The sequence below is a fragment of the Macaca thibetana genome, chromosome 14 (assembly GCF_024542745.1).
Source record: "Macaca thibetana thibetana isolate TM-01 chromosome 14, ASM2454274v1, whole genome shotgun sequence".
Lineage (NCBI taxonomy): Eukaryota > Metazoa > Chordata > Mammalia > Primates > Cercopithecidae > Macaca > Macaca thibetana.
The window spans coordinates 36,700,763-36,721,897 of record NC_065591.1 but is presented as its reverse complement, the minus strand read 5'-3'; positions in this window follow the sequence as shown (position 1 = coordinate 36,721,897).

The following is a 21,135-nucleotide window of genomic DNA, read 5'->3' as shown; positions in this document are numbered from 1 at the left end:
ACATATTTTGCAAGAATAATATAAAGCTCCAATGCCATGGAAACACGTTTGGTGGCTTAATTCAGTAGATCACAATTTTGGCTGCAAACTAAAATCACTGGCAAAGCAGGGTCTCCTCCCCCTGGGATTTTGATTTAATTTATCTAGGGTGAGATCTTGGCCTCAGTCATTTTTAAAGCTCCCCAGGTGATTCTTAATGTGCAGTTTAGGGTCGAGCACCACTAATTTAATTGAATACATTTTGAGAGGAAAACCTCAGTCTTAATTTGCCTATCAACTGTAATATATATAAAAAAGAGAAACATTGAAGAAAATTAAAGGAGAAAAAATAGTCCTTATCTGTTGGAAACAAGTGTTAGCCTTTTAAAATAGCTAGGCTAAAAAGGCAACATTCATGACAAGACTATACATAAATAGACATTTTTGTCAAAAGGTTTGGCTGATTATTTGGGGCATTGTATAAAGATAGAGACACTCCAAGGATTTGAAACTGGTCCCAGGATTAAAAATTTGGAAGGATTTTGTGTTGAATTATGAAATAAAAACACTGTCTAAGTTTAGCAAAAGTAATTTCCCAATGAGTTATTGCTCAATATTATCTTTACACATTAAATCTTGGCATCCCTAAAAAGGAAATTTAAGAGCTTTGTGGACTTTTTAATATATAGGACTGGCCCTGGAAATACCCATAGGCAAGACAGCTGAGACTTGCCTTAAAAGGGGCTGGGAAAACAGATTGGCTGTCTGTTTGGACCCTATAATCTTACCAAGGACATGGAGTAGAAGAAGTTGCATAAGAGTACAAAGCCGGAGTCCAGCTTTGACCAACTAGTCCATTTCGTCATATTGCTGAATTAAATATTTAATGCTTATTGCATGCCCATTTCATTCTTGATTCTAGAAGGAGCCTCCTTATTAAAACTGAGGGACAGGGTAGGAGCTTGAGCACAAGAATTAGAGAAAAAAATCCAGGTAGTAACTAGGACTCTCATTCATTCTTATATCCCACAAAGCTTTTATTGGTCATGTCAGGTGCATGGTCTAGGCAGAGCCAATAGCAAAACTGGTAATGCTAGGTCACCTGGGCTATTGACTCTGCTGATAAATGGGGATGGGATTCAGCACCAGCAGTTGCAACAATAGAGGGGCAGAATGTGACAGGTCACTCTTGTGTATAGTCAGGAAGTACTGACTCATCCTTAATGAAATCAAATCCATGAGTAAAACATCTCCAACCTTTTCCTAAAGTAAGACATAGCCAGGTAACCTCCTCTTGAAAGATTACCAGATGTAATACAGAATGTCAGTTAAATGTGAATTTCAGATAGACAACAAATACCTTTAAAGTATAAATATGTCCTATTTTGACCCAAAATAGTTATATTAGAGAAAAGTATTTATTATGTTATTGAAATTCAAATTTAACTGGATGCCTTCTATTTTAATTTTTTAAACTCCCTGAACTCCCTTTCCCCCATAATCTACCTTAGTTTCCTTTCTTCTGTGTTCACATGGGACTTAGCACCTGGTATCACTATTAGCTATTAAAACTTTCCTTACCCCCTTTGCATTGCATAAGGTACAGGCCTTTAGGAGCCTGGCACAAGTAAGCTGTCAGGAAAAGTTAATTGAGTGGAATGATGATGGCAACAAATATGTCTGAGCACAAAAGTGTGGCTAGTTTAGAACAAGATTTTTTGCTATCAGAGAAGCAATTCTATGTGCAGCTGACACTGGTGTTACATGAAAACATTTCTGGGGCTAGTCTAAGCTTTGTAATTGAGAACCACCCTCTCCATTCTAGCTTTCTAGAAGCAAAGTGAAGCAGTTTGTGGTGTCTTCCTGCCCCATGGAGGGTCTGGGATTGGATTGTTAGACCAGCAGAGTTGACAGGCACATCTTGTGGCAGGTGCTTCTGTTACTGCTGTTGAAATGTCCAAAGTTTCTATCTGCCTGCTGTACCTCAAAGCTGAAAACCATTGAATCAGGTCCCGTGGGGGGTGGTGAGTGCATAGGTTTCCTTTGACTTTGTATTCTTGCTGTGTGGAAATGTCAGAAATTGAAAAATTTTAGAAAAGGCAACTGGAGCCACACACACACACACACACACACACACACACGCACACACACACACAACCTTGAATGCTGACTTATTCCTATTGTCATGAGCAATTTGTGATTCTCCTGCATGTTGATACCTCCTGGAAAGCCTATGTCATGTCTCTATTTGTAATTTTTGGAAATCAATTCCAACTTTTCACTTTCTGAGTGCAAGTACAGCGTTTGTAGAGTTGACTAGCATTATCTGGAGAAAAATATAACAAAATGCTAGTATCTTATGTAAGTATAGACTGGAATAATTTAATGTATGTGAAGCACCTAGCATGGCGTCTAGCCTCAGGAAATGATAGTTGAAGATCAGTAAGGATTTTTCAGGTACATCAGGTACATAATGAAGTAGGCATACTATTTGGTTGAGTAGCTTGGGCATACATAGTTGGTGTAAGGCAAAACCAGGACTAGAACTCAGTTATCCTGACTTTTAATCCCATAAGGGTCCCATGTCAACAGCGGTAGATCCTGAATATCCTGGGTGATTCTGGAGTCTTTGTTGTAAACAAGAGGAATTTGTTTGAAAATCATTCTTGTGAATTCACAAGCACAGACCTTCATGTGTGGTAGTGCTCAGGACACAGGCATCTCCTACTTCTCCTCTACCTTCCAAATCTGACAAATCATGCCCATTGCTCTCCTTTTTCTTAACATCCAATGTGAAGGAATGCCAAGAAATCAGCTGGTCTTGGACCCCAGGGTTTTTATTGTTAAGTTTGGGAGTCTTGAGGGCAGAATCAGGAGTGAGCCTCCCCGTGCTTAGTTCATCATATGGCCTCTGTTCTGTCATGTCTCATCTTAGCTGTTGGGCCTGAAGACTAAGAATGGAGCATCAATAATTAAAGGTACAATCATAGCTGAAGCTTCCGTTAGTTATTTTTCTCCAACCCTGACATTTTATGAGTCAACAAAGCCAAAGCCATCAATATGAAGCAGACTATTTTTAGCAGTTTCTTAACCAGTGTGCTCTAGCTTTAAATTAAACATTGACGCTGGTTATTATTAAAATTCTGAAAATTCTGGGCAGAGAGGATCCCATGTTAGTACAGTAAACACTGGGCTTTCATTACCTTGTTTTGAAAAACATCAATTCACTTGCTGTTCCCTCCAAATACAACTGCGTAAAGCTAATAGATTGTGGATTTTCTAAGGATTAGTTGTTCAAGGTCAGAATCTGAATGTATGGGTTTAGTTTGCATGGTTGAATATCACTCTGGACTTCAACCTTTTTAGATTTGCAGTATCTTAGCAGTGACGTTATCTTGTTATCATTTGATTATATAAGTTTGTCCCATTCTCTGCTCATTAACAACAAAAATATGGCAATAAATTTTCTTAAAATAAATGGCTGCTTTTGCTTTGAGAATTTTGCTACGTATTTTGCAATATGAGAGAACTAGGACAGCCTCGTTGGCATGAAACTAGGATTGGAAATCAATTACATTGGCGTGATATAGTGGAAAGAACACTGGCCTTGGAGCCAGAAGACCCGGTTTCTGCCACTTACTAGCTGTGTGTCCTTGAACAAATGATTTAGTATATTTAGCAAATACACAACATTTAGCAAACAAATTAGGACGAAGGATATCTCATTTTTTAATTGAAGGAACCGGGGCTAGAGCAGTAATGTTCAAACTCAGTTCTCTGCACTCATTGAGATGCTTCGGGGCACCCACAGAGCAGGGAGAGAAGGCCATGCAACAGGGGTTGATCTCTCCACCACCAACCACTTTGATTATCTACTGTCATTTGTATTACCTCTTGAGCTGTTAAAGATTTTTCCCAGGAAAGAAACGTCTGACTGCTAAGAAAGTTTCAAAACCACTGGACAATATACTTTTCAATCTTTCTTTTGATTCTACAAGTCTATCCCAATTTAGTATAGTATGGTGAGTTGGAGTGTAGGTTCTTGGGTCAGATGACTCAAGTTCAAATCCTGTCTCAAGCCTTTACTGTGTAACTTGAGCAAATCACTTTACCTCTCTGTGCTTTATCATCTTATCTCAGAAGATAACTCTCTCTGAGTTATCTTCACCATATGTCCTGTCGTCATTGCCTTTTTACAGATGAGGAACCTGAAACATAGAAATGGTGTTGAGATAGATAATGGTATGGTTTAGGTGTGTCCCCACCCAAATCTCATCTTCAATTGTATCTCCCATAATCCCCATGGTTCATGGGAGGGACCCAGTGGGAGGTAATAGAATCATGGGGGAGGGTCTTTCCCATTCTGTTCTCATGGCAGTGAGTAAGTCTCATGAGATCTGATGGTTTTATAAAGGGCAGTTCCCCTGCGCATGCCCTCTTGCCTGTCACCATGTAAGATGTGACTTTGCTCCTCATTCACCTTCAGTGATTGTGAGGCCTCCCCAGCCATGTGGAACTGGGAGTCAATTAAGCCTCTTTCCTTTATAAATTACCCAGTCTCAGGTATGTCTTCATTAGCAGCGTGAGGACAGACTAATATGGAGAAAATAATGGTTCTTGCTTCATAGGGTGTTGTGATAACTAAACGAATTCGTATGTATAAAACACTTCATGCAGTACCTGGCACAGAGTCAGTGCTGAACTAATATCAGTTATTTTAAGTTCATTTATTCATCAAATATCTATTGTGCATCTATTACATCAGTTATTGTGTTAAATTTCAGAGATTCAAAGTGAAAACAATATTATCCAACCCTCATGAACATCAGAGGCTAGTAGGAAATATAAACCATAGAGACAGACAAGTAACAGTGCTTGTAAAGCCATATGGTAACTTGTGCTTAAGTTCTGAGGGAGGTGAAAATATAGGCAGAGGGATGAGCTGACGCAAAAGAGACAACTCATGAAAGGTTTTTGAGAATCTCTTGGTAGGTTAGAAGGGCTGGAGGATGGGCCAGAGGATGACAGAAAGGGAAAAAGAAGAAAAGGACAGACCAGGTTTGATCTTCAATAATGATAGTCCAGCTAATTTGTAAGCTCTCCCCTATAAATGATGCTGAGCATATTGATAAGGGGGGTGTCCACTACCACCTCAGCCCCTCCCTCACATCATGCTTGGCTTTCCTATCCAATTGTGAGGAATTATAATGTACTTCCTCTTGCCAAGTCAGGGCTTGAAAGTTTATGCTTGCTTATATGTTTCAGTTATTCATATAACTCTGAGATTTCAGACATTTTCCAAACAAATCCATGGGAAAAAAAGAGAGGGTGGAAGAAAAGCAAAAGGACCCATAGTCTTTTCTAATAAAAATTAAACCCAAATAAGCCATCTTTCTGAAAGCCAAGTGAAGCCCTCAAACCAGAATCTCTGCTGTTTTTTGATAGAAAAAAAAAATCAGGCAAAATCCAGGCCTAAAGAAGAGACTATGCTGGAAAGCTCAGAGAAAAGGAAAAATACATTTAGGGATGAAAAGATCCATGTTGAGAAATGAACCCAAATACAGCTCCACTTTCTTTCCTTTGGACCCTGCTTGTCTTTCTTCATGGCTAAGCGAATTCTTCAGATATCCTGAATGCTTGGGGGTCAGTTTCAAACTTTTTTTTAGTGTTACCTAGTCATGTGGCATAATCATTGATCCTGGCACAAATAGACTGTCAATAATATGCTGCAAAAATAAATGATTAATGAGTGTATTAATCTGTTCTCACACTGCTAATAAAGACATACCTAAGACTGGGTGATTTATATAAGAAAAAGGTTTGATAGACTCACAGTTCCACATAGCTGGAGAGACCTCACAATCATGGCAGAAGGTGAATGAGAAGCAAAGTTATGTCTTACATGGTGGCAGGCAAGAAAGCCTGTGCAGGGGAACTCCCATTTTTAAAACCATCAGATTCCATGAGACTTATTCACTACCATGAGAACAGTATGTGGGAACCACCCCCATGATTCAGTTACCTCCATGTGGCCCCGCCCTGGACACCTGGGGATTATCACAATTCAAGGTGAGATTTGGGTGGGGACACAGACAAACCATGTAAATGAGTGAGTGAAAGACAGAGGGAAACACAGGTGAATATGTTAAAAGCTGTCTGAACCACCATAAAGTTTACAGGTTTTGCAAGGACAGAAGTTGTGGCTTCTACTGCCATCTGGGGCCACTAGAGAGTTTTATGGACACATGATCAGTGCCCTGCTGGGGATCTGTGGGACTCAGTGAATATTTCAGTTTCTTAGTTTGTTTCCTTTCTAGCTTAATAGTTTCTACAGAAAAACAGCACTAAAGGAAAGCCAATAGACTCTATGTGTGCCAGTAAATAACAATGTAAGTATGAACTTGAGGCTCAGCCAGTCCGCTGACTCTAGGCAGCCTTTACCTTTGTCTATGATGTATGCAATCCGTATGGTCCTCTCAGAAAATTCAGGTCTTTCCAAAATATCAGGCTGTATCATTAAAACTGCAAAACCTATTCCAGTCTTTCCTAGCCAAATGCCTTTGAACCTTCCCCTTCTCTTTCTTGACTGAGATTCTTTTTCTTTATGTCAACTTGAGGGAGCCAGTGCCAGGCACCATATTCAGGTTTGGCATTGAGCTGGACATTGAGGCTAGTACAAAGGAAGCTGAAGACTCCATCTCTGCCCTTCAGGATTTTGTAACCTGTTTTAGGGATAAAGGAGACTGACTTAACAACTGGGGAATAGTTAGCAGGCACTATGATAAAGGGCTAAATCATGTTTCAGAGTTCAGAGAAAGGACAAATTGTTATGGAATGGAGTGAAATGTTACTCACTTTTTCTTTAGCTTTGTATCTACAAGAAACCTTCTCCTGTTGGCTAGAATGCTTGCAAATATGAGTGTTTGCTTCATGCGCAAAGATTCTTAAATCTAATGACATGGTGCCACAACATAAATTCTTAATCTGCATGGAAACTGTAATACAAGCTTATGTGTTGAGGCAAAAGGAGCTTAATTTCCATCGGTGCTCCAAAATGGGGAAGAATGACATTCTACACACTTTGAATAACCTTCTATATATTCATTTTCAAAGAAAAAAATTAAATTCAGATGCTTTTTCTGTGGTTATATGTGTCTCCTTGGCTTATAAGTCTTTTGAATGCAGGAGTGTCTTACTCTGTGTGCTGCTATAACAGAATACCACAGACTGGGTAACTAATAAACCACAGAAATTTATTTCTTACAATTCTAGATGCTGGGAAGTCCATATAAAGTCACTGGTAGGCTTTGTGCCTAATGAGGGCTTGGCGCCTACTTCCAAGATGGCATCCTCCAGAGCAGATAGACAGTGTGTCCTCACATGGCAGAAGAGCAAGAGAGGCAAACTCTCTCTCTGAAACCTCTCTTATAGGGGTATTAAGGCTGGATGCAGTGACTCACACCTGTAATCCCAGCACTTTGGGAGGCCGAGCCAGGCAGATCACTTGAGGCCAGGAGATCAAGACCAGCCAACATGGTGAAATCCCATTTCTACTAAAAATACAGAAAGCAGCTAGGCGTGGTGGTGCATGACTTTATTTCCAGCTACTTGGGAGGCTGAGGCATGAGAATCGCTTGAACCTGGGAGGCAGAGATTGCAGTCAGCCAAAATTGCGCCACTGTACTCCTGCCTGGACATCAAAGTGAAGCTTTGTTTCCAAAAAAAAAAAAAAAAAGGAGGGGTGGATATGAACTCATTCAGGAAAGCATAGCTGTCATGACTTAATCGCTTCCCCAAAGTCCCCACCTCTTAAATACCACGACAGTGGGGATTACATTTCAACATGTGAATTCTGGGGGACATTTAGACCGTAGCAAGGGGAAACTACTTACTAATTTTTGCTCCAAATTCTTTTTATTTATTTATTTTTTATTATTATTATACTTTAAGTTCTAGGGTACATGTGCATAACGTGCAGGTTTGTTACATATGTATTACTCAGGGATCTAACAGAGAAGTTCAATAGCATTTTCTGAATTATTTATATATCCAGAAAAACTGAGCAATTATCTTTGTAATTGTCAAAGTAATAACAATTCCTCAAATCTCCCTCCTCCCCCTATGTGTCCTTTTCCTTTTGACCTGAATAAAATTCCCCTTATTTAGAGATTCATCCCTTTATGTAAGCACTGCCTACTTCCCAGCGTCCTTTGGTTAAAGGCAATAGTTCCTGGACTAATGTCTATGAAATAACTATCATCCAGTCATTAGTTCATTTCAGATTCTTCATGATACGGTAAGATCCCTACAAGCAAAGTACACTCATTAATACCTAGATATTGTTCATGGTGCATCTTGCCTTAAAGTTTTTACTGTATTTCTCAACTTTTGTTTGGTCTTTCCTACTTTTTATTCCTTCTCTTATGATTTTGTATTCAAGATTACAGGAGAAGAGAATATTCAGAGTGGTAGAAAAGCAGGGTCTAGAGTTTGACTGTTTGGTTGTATTAATATGCCTTAACTCTGCTGTATGATGGACAAGATATTGAACTTGTCTATTCCTGTCTTACAGGGTTGGTGTGAGGAATAAATGAGATCTAGTTATGATAGGCCTTGCCTTGTCTAACTCTAGCTTTCTGCCTTGCCTCAGGTTCAGGGGTCTATCTCAGGGGTCTGCTGATCTCAAGGAAACCTGCCCCTTGGACCTTTGCCTAGTATAACTGATGTTCTTCTCAACCTGTTTTTTAGGTACAGTGTGCCCAAGATCACAAAGGGTAATAGTACTTGAGGGGTGTTTCACACATTTAGCATGTGTATACATACATTCACACACACTCATACAATAATTGTCATTAAAACCTCTAGGTATGACACTTCCATCCACTTTTTCTCTAAGAATAAGAAGTTTTTGTAACTATGCAAATGGCATAAATATGTCCTAAATAAATATATTATTTATTAATTATATATATAACCTAAATAAATATGTTAGGTATGCTTAAGAAACAGCTACAAGACAGACATATTGTTCCATTAATTGTCTTTATACCTAGATAATACTGGTCATTTCCATTTCTGTACCAAGATCTAATACCAATCAAAATTGTAGCCAATCTGAGATTCTTTCCATGGCTTGAAGTTTGGTAACTTAATCATGTCTTCCAAACTTGTCAGTACTTAACAAAAATATTTCTGAGAGTGACTGCTGAATAAGTGACCAGACATCATTTTGAGTTATGGCCTCTTAGTCTGGAGAAATCATAAAATGATCACAAAGAAAGACACTGTTGGGCATTTCAGAGGTCAGGAACTGTAAGCACAGGGACTCTCAAAAATTTCAGTGTCCACATTTCTTGGGTGGCTCAAACCCAGGGACTGGGTTAGACCTTCAAAAGTCATATAAGAAAAAATAAGAAGAGGGGTGTGTTCAATGAGATTCTGACAGCCTGCCAAACTGGAATCTAACTTTGCTGATCCGTGTGGTATTCTGGATACAGCAATTGTCCTTTTAGTTAAAAGTAATAACTTTTTCTGTTGTTTGTTTAAAGGGCAGGTGGTTGGAATTGCTAATTTTTTTTGGACGGACTCAGGATTCAAATTCAGGGCTGTACTACCTGAAGACTGTCCTCTTACTACTGTGCTGCATTGCCTGATTCTGATCTTGGTTTCAGAGTTGAGAGTGACCTCGATCAGCTTCCAATCCAACCACTTCATGTTAAAGTGGGGGAAGACCCTGGTCAAGAAATGCCCATTTACATGAATGAAAATCTCCCTTTGTAAAATGCCTATTCCACATCTGTTGAGGTGGATCCAACAACCGTGATTAAGAACAGGCTTGAGGGTGGTCCCACTGCAGTGGCAGGTAGGGTTTTCATAATGAATTTCTCTTGTATTCCGCTGTCTTCAAGTGAGTTTGATCCTGTGCATATGCAATGTGACCAATACTTTTCGAATGCCTTTTTTTGTTGTTGTTTATTGAGACAGAATCTCACTCTGCCACCCAGACTGGAGTGCAGTGGCATGATCTTGGCTCACTGCAACCCAGGTTCAAGTGATTCTCTTGCCTTAGCCTCCCAAGTAGCTGGCATTCACCACCAAGCCTAGCTAATTTTTATATTTTTAGTAGAGAGAGGTTTCACCATATTGGCCAGACTGTTCTTGAACTCCTGACCTCAAGTGATTCACTCTCCTCAGCCCCCCAGAGTGTTGGGATTACAGGCGTGAGCCACTGCACCTGGCCTTGAATGCTTTAATGTGTTCTTCTCTTTTGATTTTCAGTGTGTATGACTTTTTCCTCAGTAAGCCCAAGTGCTATATCTATCACATTTCAGCAGGAATGAAAAGAAAGATAACATTTAGGTTCTGATACCCCATTAGGATTTTTCAAAGCTGCAACAATATTATGTTCTTCAAGCCCAAGTGTGTTAAGAGGAACTAATATACTAAATATCTTTTTTTCTCATATTCCCACTATCCTGCCTTTTAATATATTGAGAGCCTTGGCTGGCAGGCTTGATTATGTAGTTTTAGTAGTAGACATCCTGAATAGACAGCAAAAGCAGAATGGTAATACTCATATCAGCTAGAGACATTTGGGGTAGAAACAGTAGATGGGCAATTATGTGCCCAACTACCTTTAGAATTGAATATCAGAGACAGGAAGAATGTTTGGTGATTTAAAGAAAACGCTGAGGGCTGAGAGATTCCTGCTCCCTCTTTTCCGCTTAAGATTCTAGAAGATAATTTCCTTATAGGTAGTCTACCTAATGTGAAACGTGGCATCCCAGTATGGTTAAGTGGAAGGAAAGCCTGAGTGTGGCCCTTCAGAACCACCCGTATCTCCCATGAAGAGTTTATCATATGCGCTTGGGACAGGATGCAGAGGTTACTTGAGATTTTATCTGAAGAGTTTGCCAGAAAATATTCCTGGCATTAAATAAAGGTGGTTCTTTAGTGGATGATTGCAAGGAAGTTACAACTGGCTTTTGGTGGAGCTTTCAGCATCATCTACAGTCACGCCGGATTATGATAGATTATGAAGATACCAGATTATGACAGACAAAAAGAGAACAGACATGAGTTTTGCCAGCACAAACTTCAGCCTGGAATGTCAGCAGAACTCTCAGGAATAAGACCAGTCTCATGTCAGTGGTCCTTAGTCCAGAGAGCAATCCATATCACCCACCCTGCAGTAGATATGAGCAAGAACCCTGAGGGTACCATGTGCACTCAAGAACCCAGGCTCTTCCAAAAGGGCACAGAAACCATTCACCCCCTTATATCCAGCTATCTTCTTAGAGAGGAGTTAAATGAGGAGAGAGAAATTTGAAAGATTAAGAATTTTATCCAAAAAGAGACTGGTAATTTACTAAAAAGAGGTTTTTAATCAAGGCCCAGCAAACCTTTTCTACAAAGAGCTAGTGAGCAAATATTGTAGGCTTTTTGAGCTATACAGACTCTACTGCCAATATTCAGTTCTACCCTTGTAGCATGGAAGAAGCCATAAACCATATGTAAATGAGCAGGTGACTATGGTCTAACAAAACTTTATACACACAAACCCATGGTGGGTTTTTAGGTCCTAGTTTGCCACCTTTAAGTTTACATTACTGAATCAGGCTAAATTTCCTAGATTCAACTAAAGAGAATTTTCTCCTACTAGCCAAAAGGGTAGCAGCTTTGGAGAAAGATGAAATAAAAAGTGGAAAAAACTGACATTTTCTTTGCATATTTTTATAAGATATGAATACAATTTTGGTTATTTGCACATTGAGAAGGGAGAAGCAATCTTAGTGTAAAAAGAAATGTTTTTTTTCCCCTTTCTCTGAAGGCTTGTGACCACTGGGATATTGAGGACTGTGAGAAGTGGATACCTGCAAGGTCAGCTCAGGGTACATGATGGAATTGGGGGACGAGAAAAAGAGCAGAACTTATGGGTCTTCTGTTCTCTCTGCTAGGAGCTCTGGAAATAAAGGAAAGTAGGGTTTGGTGAGAGCAATCACTTCGAATAGTAGTCATTATTATGATAATGATAAAATAATAATTACCACTATAATGTCAGTCAAAACAGGTCAGGTTATGCTGTAGTAACTCTGAAATCTCAATGGCTTCAAATAAAAATGGTTTATTTCTCACTCGCTCTCCATGTCTGCCAAGAGTCAGCTAGGGACTCTCCTCCACATTGTCCTTGAACTTCTCCCAGGACCCAGGCGTTAGATGGGTCACTATCTGAAGCAGCATCAGTTGCAGTAGTATACAGCATTGGTAAAGTACAAACTGTCTTTAAAGACTCCCGTGGAAGTGACACACCTCATTTCTGCTCACATTTTATTTGCCCATAGTAGTCATATGACTAAGCCTGGTTTCAGTGGGGTGTAAAAGTATGATCCTTCCCCAGGGAGGAACAGTAATTAGTGAAAGGTAAATCAATATACCTTGACCACTATTTCCAGGTAAGGACATAATGAACGTTGTGCTAAACATAGCTAACTTTACTCTTACTCAGAAACTGTGTAAGATAGACACTATTATCAACATTTTACTGGTGATAAAATTGAGGATTGTGGAAATTAAGTAACTTATTTCACCCAGCTAGCAGATAGTAAAGATTCAAACCCAGGCTGGGGGCGGATCACAAGGTCAGGAGTTTGAGACCAGCCTGGTCAACATGGTGAAACCCCGTCTCTACTAAAAATATAAAAATTAGCCAGGCGTGGTGGCACACACCTGTAATTCCAGCTACTCTGGAGGCTGAGGCAGGAGAATTGCTTGAACCCGGGAGGCGGAGGTTGCAGTGAGTTGAGATCATGCCACTGCACTCCAGCCTGGGCAACAGAGCAAGACTCCGTCTCAAGGGGAATAAAAAAAAGATTCAAACCCGGGTAGGCCAGATTCTATAGCTCATATTCATAAATACCACTGCCCCAATAATTTATGATGTATTAACTAGATTAAGAATTGCAAACTTAGCCTGGGTGCGGTGGCTCACACCTGTAAGCCCAGCACTTTGGGAGTCCAAGGCGGGTGGTCAGGAGTTCGAGACCAGCCTGGCCAATATGGTGAAACATCATCTCTACTAAAAAATATAAAAAATTAGCTGGGCGCAGTGGCGGGCACCTGTAATCCCAGCTACTTGGGAGGCTGAGGTAGGAGAATCACTTGATCCCAGGAGGCAGAGGTTGCAGTGAACCGAGATCACTCCGTTGCACTCCAGTTTGGTTGACAAGAGTCAAACTCTGTCTAAAAAAAAAAAAAAGAAGAAGAAGAAGATTAAAAGAGAGAGAGAGACAAGAAAAAAAAATTGCATACTTAAATGTTCAGGGACAAGGCAGGTACTATAAATGCATGAAGCATGTTGAACATAACACAACTTGAGCTGGTAGGGCTGTGGCAAACCACATAACCCATGCTATTCCTAAAAGGAGCAGTTGTAATTCATTTTAAGATAATTGTTGCCATGAAGAAATATGTCCAATGGGCCATTTATTGTCAGATCTCCAGAATTTTAAAAAAGTCATTAGAAATCTGGATTTTCATGCATAATCTCCTAATTTCAAAATGTTAAAGAAAATCCAAGATTTAAAAAAATATATATATGGGCTAAATAAAATAAACCTATGAGTCAAACAAGACCAATCGTTTGCAATTTCTTAACTAAGTCTTCTGGTAGAGTCTAACCAGCTTGTTGGGAAACAAGTAAACTGAGAAAAACCTACTCAGATTATTAGGTAATGCCCATGGCTACAGCAGCAGAGCCAGTGTGGCAAAAGCTGAATTACTGAATTCAAATAATTGTCATCATGATGCACATATGTTAAGGGCATGGTTTTATGCACACATTTTTCCTTTGAACTCATTCAAATGTTTAAATAGCCACAGAGCAATTTTCCTTTGCAAGCTGCTGCCACGTAGCATGCACTAATTCTTTCTTTCTCTGGCTAGTATAGAGCTGTCATTATTCACTAGGGAGCCTTGCTGAGGAGGCAGTGGCTCAGTGCCCTTCATTTCAGTTTATGCTTCACCACCAGACTAAGCAGCCCTGTAGTCTGACATGCGTTAATTACAACTGAACAAATGGTAGGGCCATTCCCAGTCTGCTTCTGGTGTAAAGAGCCAGGACTGGACCTGGTGGGAAACTGGCTGGACATGGCTTTTTCTGGAAAGGTGATAACTGGAATTTTTGAAGGAACTGGAAAAAAGTGTAACTCAGGGTGTATATGTATATGTGTATGTGTTTTTTTAACATAGAGATTCGGGTATATTTTTCTTGAGTGAAGATCTCTCACTTTCATGAAATTCTCAAATAGGTTTGCCACCTCCAAAATACTCACCAACAAACTTTTCAGGCTGGAAACTCATCAAGTAGCGGGTGGAAGTATCTCCAGACCATCTTCTAAGCATTCCAAGCAGGAAGATTTACTGACGCTGATGTGTAAACATGGGTCATAATTTCCCACTGCTTTTCTTTACCTGGAATGTTCTTTCTGGTCAGCTCTGTCTAGCTTATTATCTCCCCCCATTAAAACAAACAAACAAGCAAATCCATAAACCATTTCCCAATCCTCACAGGATGTTTTTAGTTTTTCTGAGAACATTTTCTTCATAGCTCTCTGAAGATATTTATATTATGCCTCTTAGTAATTGTATGCGTATGTGTGCATATATATTATATCATTTCTTTATAGAATAATAAACTTGATGAGGGTAGCAGAAATGTCTTACTCATCGGGAAGTCACTGGTAGTTGCTGGTAGATATTGGATACTTAATTTAGTATCTGCCGTCTTGAATTTAACTGTTTGGGTGGATCCATAACTCAGCTGGTATGACCTGTAAATTATTGTCGGTTCCTGGCCTATAAAAAGTTGACTGACTGTGTAATGACGATGGGTTGAGTGTTAGTAGGCTCCTAGGGTTTCCTTGAAGAGACACTGGGAAAGAGAGTACACACTTCTGTGCCTAACCCTTTGCAGTTTCCAGCTGTAAAGGCAAGGTATAGTTAGGGAAATGATTTTCTTTCACTCTGGTAGAACCCTCTTGCCCTATAAGTTTGTGAGAGCCCTCATTTTGCTTCCTCATACTCAAGGCAATCTAAATCATAAACTCAGTCTTGGTCTGGCTTTCTTCCCCCATTACCTTTTGGAGTTTAATAGATTAATTGAATAAACAAATGAAAATGAGTTATCAGCATATACTCTCCCCTTGCCTCTGTTATCCAAATGACATAGGGTCTCTATCCCTGGGAGGCCCCATTGCTTTTGATTTGAAGTTGTTTCTACTCACCATGTTGGCCCAGTCTTTATTATGACTCAGTCCCTATTTTGTTATTTCCTGTGATGTAACAGAATAATCATAGACTTTGAAATTTGACAAACCTGATTTTGAATTTCAGTGTCATTGCTTACTAGCCTTATGAACTTGGTTGCTAAAATTTTCATTTTATTACTTGGAAAACAAACTTTTAAAATAATACCTATTTTTCAAACTGATTAAAAAGATTACATGAAATCATAATGTAAATGGCATAAAATAAGCACTCAAAGAGTGGTAACTATTATTATACATATTCTGCCCTATAAAAGATTCCTCATTCAATATTTATGCCTAACCCAAACTTTTATCTTAGGGTATATCTTGTCATATAAAACATCTTACTTAATATTATGTATTCTGTAAGACTTCCTAGTTGTATCCTGTATCCCTTTTGCTGTGTTCAAAGTGCCAAAATCATGGGATTTATTGGTACCTGAATTGCTAACCAATCTCAATTTCTTTTTTTTTTTTTTGAGACAGTCTCACTCTGTTGCCCAGGATGGAGTGCAATGGCACAATCTTGTCTCACTGCAACCTCTGCCTCCCGGGCTCAAGTGATCCCTCCCACCTCAGCCTCTGAAGTAGTTGAGACTACAGGCATGCTCCACCATTCCTGGCTAATTTTTGTATTTTTAGTAGAGATGGGATTTCACTGTGTTAGACAGGCTGGTCTCAAACTCCTGACCTCCAGTGATTCGCCCACCTCAGCCTCCCAAAGTGCTGGGATTATAGGCCTGAGCCACTGGGCCTGGCCCTCAGTCTTCTTAACACAGTGTTTCTGCAGCCATTACCAATCAGTTAGCACATGCATTGCTGACTTCTAAATTTCTACATTAATTAGACCTTACCACTTGTGTTAGTCCATTCTTGCATTGCTATAAAGAGCTACCTGAGGCCTAATTGATTCAAAATTCTGCAGACTGTACAGGAAGCATGGCTGGGAGGTCACGGGAAACTTACAATCATGATGGAAGGCCAAGGGGAAGCAGGCACGTTTTACTTGGCTGGAGAAGGAGGAAGAGAGAGTGAAGGGGGTGGTGCTACACACTTTTAAACAACCAGATCTCCTGAGAACTCACTATTGCAAGAACTGCAAGGGGAAAATCCACCCCCCATAATCCCATCACCTCTCACCAGGCCCCTCCTCCAACACAGGGGATTACAATTCGATCTGAGATTTGGGCAGGGCAATAAATCCAAACTATATCATCACTTTAGACCTTACCACTTCCCTCAACTCCAGACATATATCCAGCCATGTACAAGGCTTGTCTTCTTTGATTCAACTGGCTTCTTGAACTTAATGCTTCTAGTACAGAAACCTTGATTTTCATTTTCAAAAACTCTCCCCTAGTCTTTCTCATCTCAGAAATGGGACCATAATTTTTTCAGATGTGCTGAGTTCCCAATCCTAGAAACAATCTTGGAATTATTCTGTTGTCTTCATATCTAATCAATTGGTCCTGTTATTTTCTTCTCTGACCACTTCTTGTCCCACAAACTGCTACTTCTCAAGTCCCTGAGACCATCACACCTTTCCTGGATTATCATAAACTCTTCACCACATTGCGCCTTCAACCCATTCCAGTTCTCCTCATCCTATTTTTCATAAAGAAATTGTGATACTTTTAAATGTAAATCAGGTCACCCAACTTACCATCTCAAAACCTCCCAGTGGTTTCCCAGCCCATTATAAAAGATCTGAAATCCTCATCATGTCCCCTAAAGTGACACGTATTCTTGTGTCTGCCTAATTTCTAACAATATTTTTTCCCCTGTCCTCTACTACAGTTGTAAAATGCTTGTTCTTCTGCTTTTAAAACACTTCAAACTTATATCCTGCTCAGAACCCTGCCTCTACCCTCATCAGCCAGTACCCCTTCATTCCTTATTTTTTTTTTCATAGCATTTATTACCACATGGAATGTTTTTTGGTCAGGTTTTGTTTTCTCCTTCCTGTCAGTAGAATGTAAAGCCTACTGGAATTTATATGAGAGACAGTATGTTGTCAATTTTATTGCTGTAACTAACATCTAGAGCGGAATCTGTTATATAATAGCTGTTTAACAAATACTTTTCAGTAGGTGAATGAATGACTGCATGAATGTATCCATCCATCGTCCTTATTTTAGAATTTATCAACACCATCACTGTTAACTATAATTCTGTTCTTATCCAACTACCTACTTATCCATCCACCCAAAGAAGATTGATTGGCACCAATTTTGTGCTCCACTGATAGCCTAATTAGAGAAACAAAATCTACCACCAAGTCCCAGGCAGGAGCATATTTTCACTTGGTATAAACTGATGTTTCCATATCCCTATGGGATCTTTTTGTCCCTTAGTCACTTCTCTCCATGACCGCCAACTAATAGGCTCTCTCTTAATTATTGCAATGCCTACTGGGTTTAATTCTGTATAATCATCAGGTTGCTTCTGGCTTTGGGGGATGCTGATTTAAGAATGGGATACCAAGACCTCTTTCCTCTGCAATCACTTGGAATTTAAGGATTATTTCTTGCCAAAAAAAAAAAAATTGTTCAACCAAAAAGTCAAGGGACATCATTTAGTGATAAGACCAAAGTGCCTGGTCCTGGTTGGTAAATCAAATGGGTTGGCATGAGGTCGAGATGGGCATGGCATAGTAATGTTAACCTGTAGACTGAGCAATGTTGTGCATAAAGGAGCCAGTTTTCATGTTTCTAGACCATGATATTTACCGTCTAAATTTCCTGGGCCTCCTTTTTTTTTTGACTAGATATTGTCCCCCTTTTCATCAATGATAATGTTAAAAGGCCTCTCTGGCACAGGTTTGCAATTTCTATGCTTTCTTGATATTGAAAGCATCATAGAGTTAAAATGAGGCTGCAGCTGTTGCTTGTTAGTACCATAACTTTGCCTTATGTTCTAAGGTTTGTGAAATAGAGAATAAATCTCTTGGAGCTGGAGATTTTCAAACTTTTGGCTTTCAGTGTAAACATAAGGTATTCTACTTTTGAAAGAACTATGAATATACTAAGCATTTTGACCAAATCATCTTTGATCTCAGGAAGCCGGCATAGTGCTTAGCACAAAGTCAATGGGTAATTGATGTATGATGAGTGAGATCTTTCTAACTTTTTCAATAACTGCTCAGTTCTGGAATGGGTTTAAAATTAACCTGCTTTCCGCTTGCTGCACTGAGTCAATCCTTTATAATTCAAAAAAAAAAAAAAAAGCAAAGACTCCAAAATATCTTTTGTATGCAACTTTTTTTTGCCTTTACATCCCAGACATAGAATGATAAGACAGAAGATTCCTGAGCAGAAAAGCAGGAGACCTTGTTTCTGCTTCAGTATGGGCTGATAACGGAGTGTGTGAACTTGTGTAAGTTGTTTTACCTCTCTGGACTATTGTTTCTTTATTTGTGAAATGAAGGGCTCAAATTAGATCTCCTAAGAGCTCTTCCATGTTTCACATTCTGTGAGCTTCTTGCTTAGACACCATCAACCTTATGTCTAAGCATGCTAAGGTAGTGTGTGTTATGGGGAGTTCATTGCATTTCAGGTGTTTTCCCCCATATTGAATTAAATCCCTCATTTGTCTCTGCTTTGTACCTCCTGCAACTTTATTTTGGGTTGTGAAGTTGGCTGCCAGGTTTTATTTTTCTTTTTTTCTATTCTTCTTGAACTAAGTAGTAAAAGAGTTACTATGACAACGGAGTAATTTTCCTGGATGGCCACATTCAATTTGCTTAAGTAGATATTAGGATTGCAACATGTTTCATTAGCTCCGAGACCCTTGGGATGTAACACCGAAGTGCTGTGCAGGCCAGAGCTCAGGTTAAGCCCATTGAAACCTGGGTCTATTGACTATATAGAGATGACATTTTCCTTACAGGGCCTGTGTCTTAGTTGCTTGGACTTGATAAGTATCAAAAGAAATTGCTGAAGGAAATTATAAGAAGATCTGCTACTTTAGCTAACAAAAAAAGAAATGGAATAAAAACTTTAAGCACAGTACTAGATACTATAAATCAGAAAGTAAATAGCCAAGATATTAAAAAATATGTTTTGCATCTGTTTGTTTATTTTCCTTCAATATGAAAGAGGAAAATAGAACTTTATTTAAATTAAAGATTAGATTCCCAAAGGCAGTATATTAAGCAGAAGGAAATTATATCTAGCTAATGTCCAGCAGTAAGAAAATGGAGTGAATTTGGTCATTTGAGTAAAATGCCAATTCTGATAAATAATCATGAGTAATAAGCATTAATATTTATAATAATAGTATCAGTGAACAATTTTGAATGCTATGTATCAGACATTATGTTTATGATTACCACATGAAGTGTATGTTATTATTATTATTATTCCAGTTTTACAGGTAAGAGGTTTAGAGAGGTTGATGACCTGCCCAAAATCATGTTAAGTATGCAAACTGAGTAGCCAATTTGGGATTATCTCTCTCTCACATCTTATGCTTAGCCTTAATCTGTACTCACATACTCTAAACACATCATACTACTACCCAGATCATTGCAGATGATGCAGTTAAAAGCTGGAGAAGGTTTCAGGGTGCATAATCTCAGCCTTCCTCAAGTACTAAGCCTGTGTTAAGTGTGGGTCTGTCTGGACACTAATTCGGAAATGACAAGTTGGACAGGCTGGGGTCGGTGCATGTTACAACCCTGGGATGATTTTATAAGACACACTGGAGGGCTTCTGAAGGGAGGCTAGTGATGTATCATAGACTTCTGAAGGTTTTTTTTACAATTAAAGAGAACCCAGAAAGGCCACCTGTTGTTAATATTTTAAAAATACTGGGAAATAAACTATACACACATGCACATACTCATATACACACATTCTCTATTCAATGCAAAGATGGTGTAGCTGACCCTTGACCAACACAGTGTTGGGGGTGCTGACCCCCAGCATAGTAGAAAACTCCATGTTTAAATTTTGACTCCCCAAAACTTAACTACTAATAGCCCGGTGTTGACCTGAAATCTTACTGATAACATAGTTTATTCACATGTATTTTGTATGTTACATGTATTACATGTACTGTATTTTTACAATAATGTAAGTTAGATAAAAGAATATGTTATTAAGAGAATCATAAGGAAGAGAAAATATGTTAACTATGTATTAAGTAGGAGTGGATCATCATAGGTCTTTGTTCTTGTCTTCATGTTGAGTAGGCTGAGGAGGAAGACAAAGAGGGGGAATTGGTCCTGCTTTCTCAGGGGTGGCAGAGGAAGAAGAAAATTTGCATGTAAGTGGACTTGCATAGTTCAAACTCATGTTTTTCAAAGGTCAACTGTACTTAGACACTGAAATGATGATTACGATAACTCACTATGCATTTTCTTCCAGACTCAAACTGTAAGTTCTATACTCGCAGTAAACATTGCATGTCAGAGAGCAGAACAGAGCCCACTGTTCAGCTAGGGCTTGCATATGACTGGGACATCTCCTAATGTGCAGGCCATCCTCTAACTTCAGCTTATTTTTTAGGTGGGAGACACAGGGTGGGGCATAAGAAAATGAGACTGAGTCTGGTGGAGCTGTGGTTATGCCTTTGCTGTACCACTTACCAGCTGCAATGTCTTAGGAACCTGATTTAACTCCCTGATTATCAGTTCCCTCAGCAGCAAAATGGGGTTGATTTCTTACAAAGCAGCAAAGCCGGGACTCTGGTGAGTTGGTAGAATAGAGTAGTATGAAATCTACCTGCATGAGGATCTTAAAGAAACTCGAGGGAAGGCACATGATGCGTTGACCTTCGCTTAGTGTGGTAGACATTGTAATTATCTTCCCAGAGCCATTCCACCCTTCCCCCATTACACGGTTAGCGT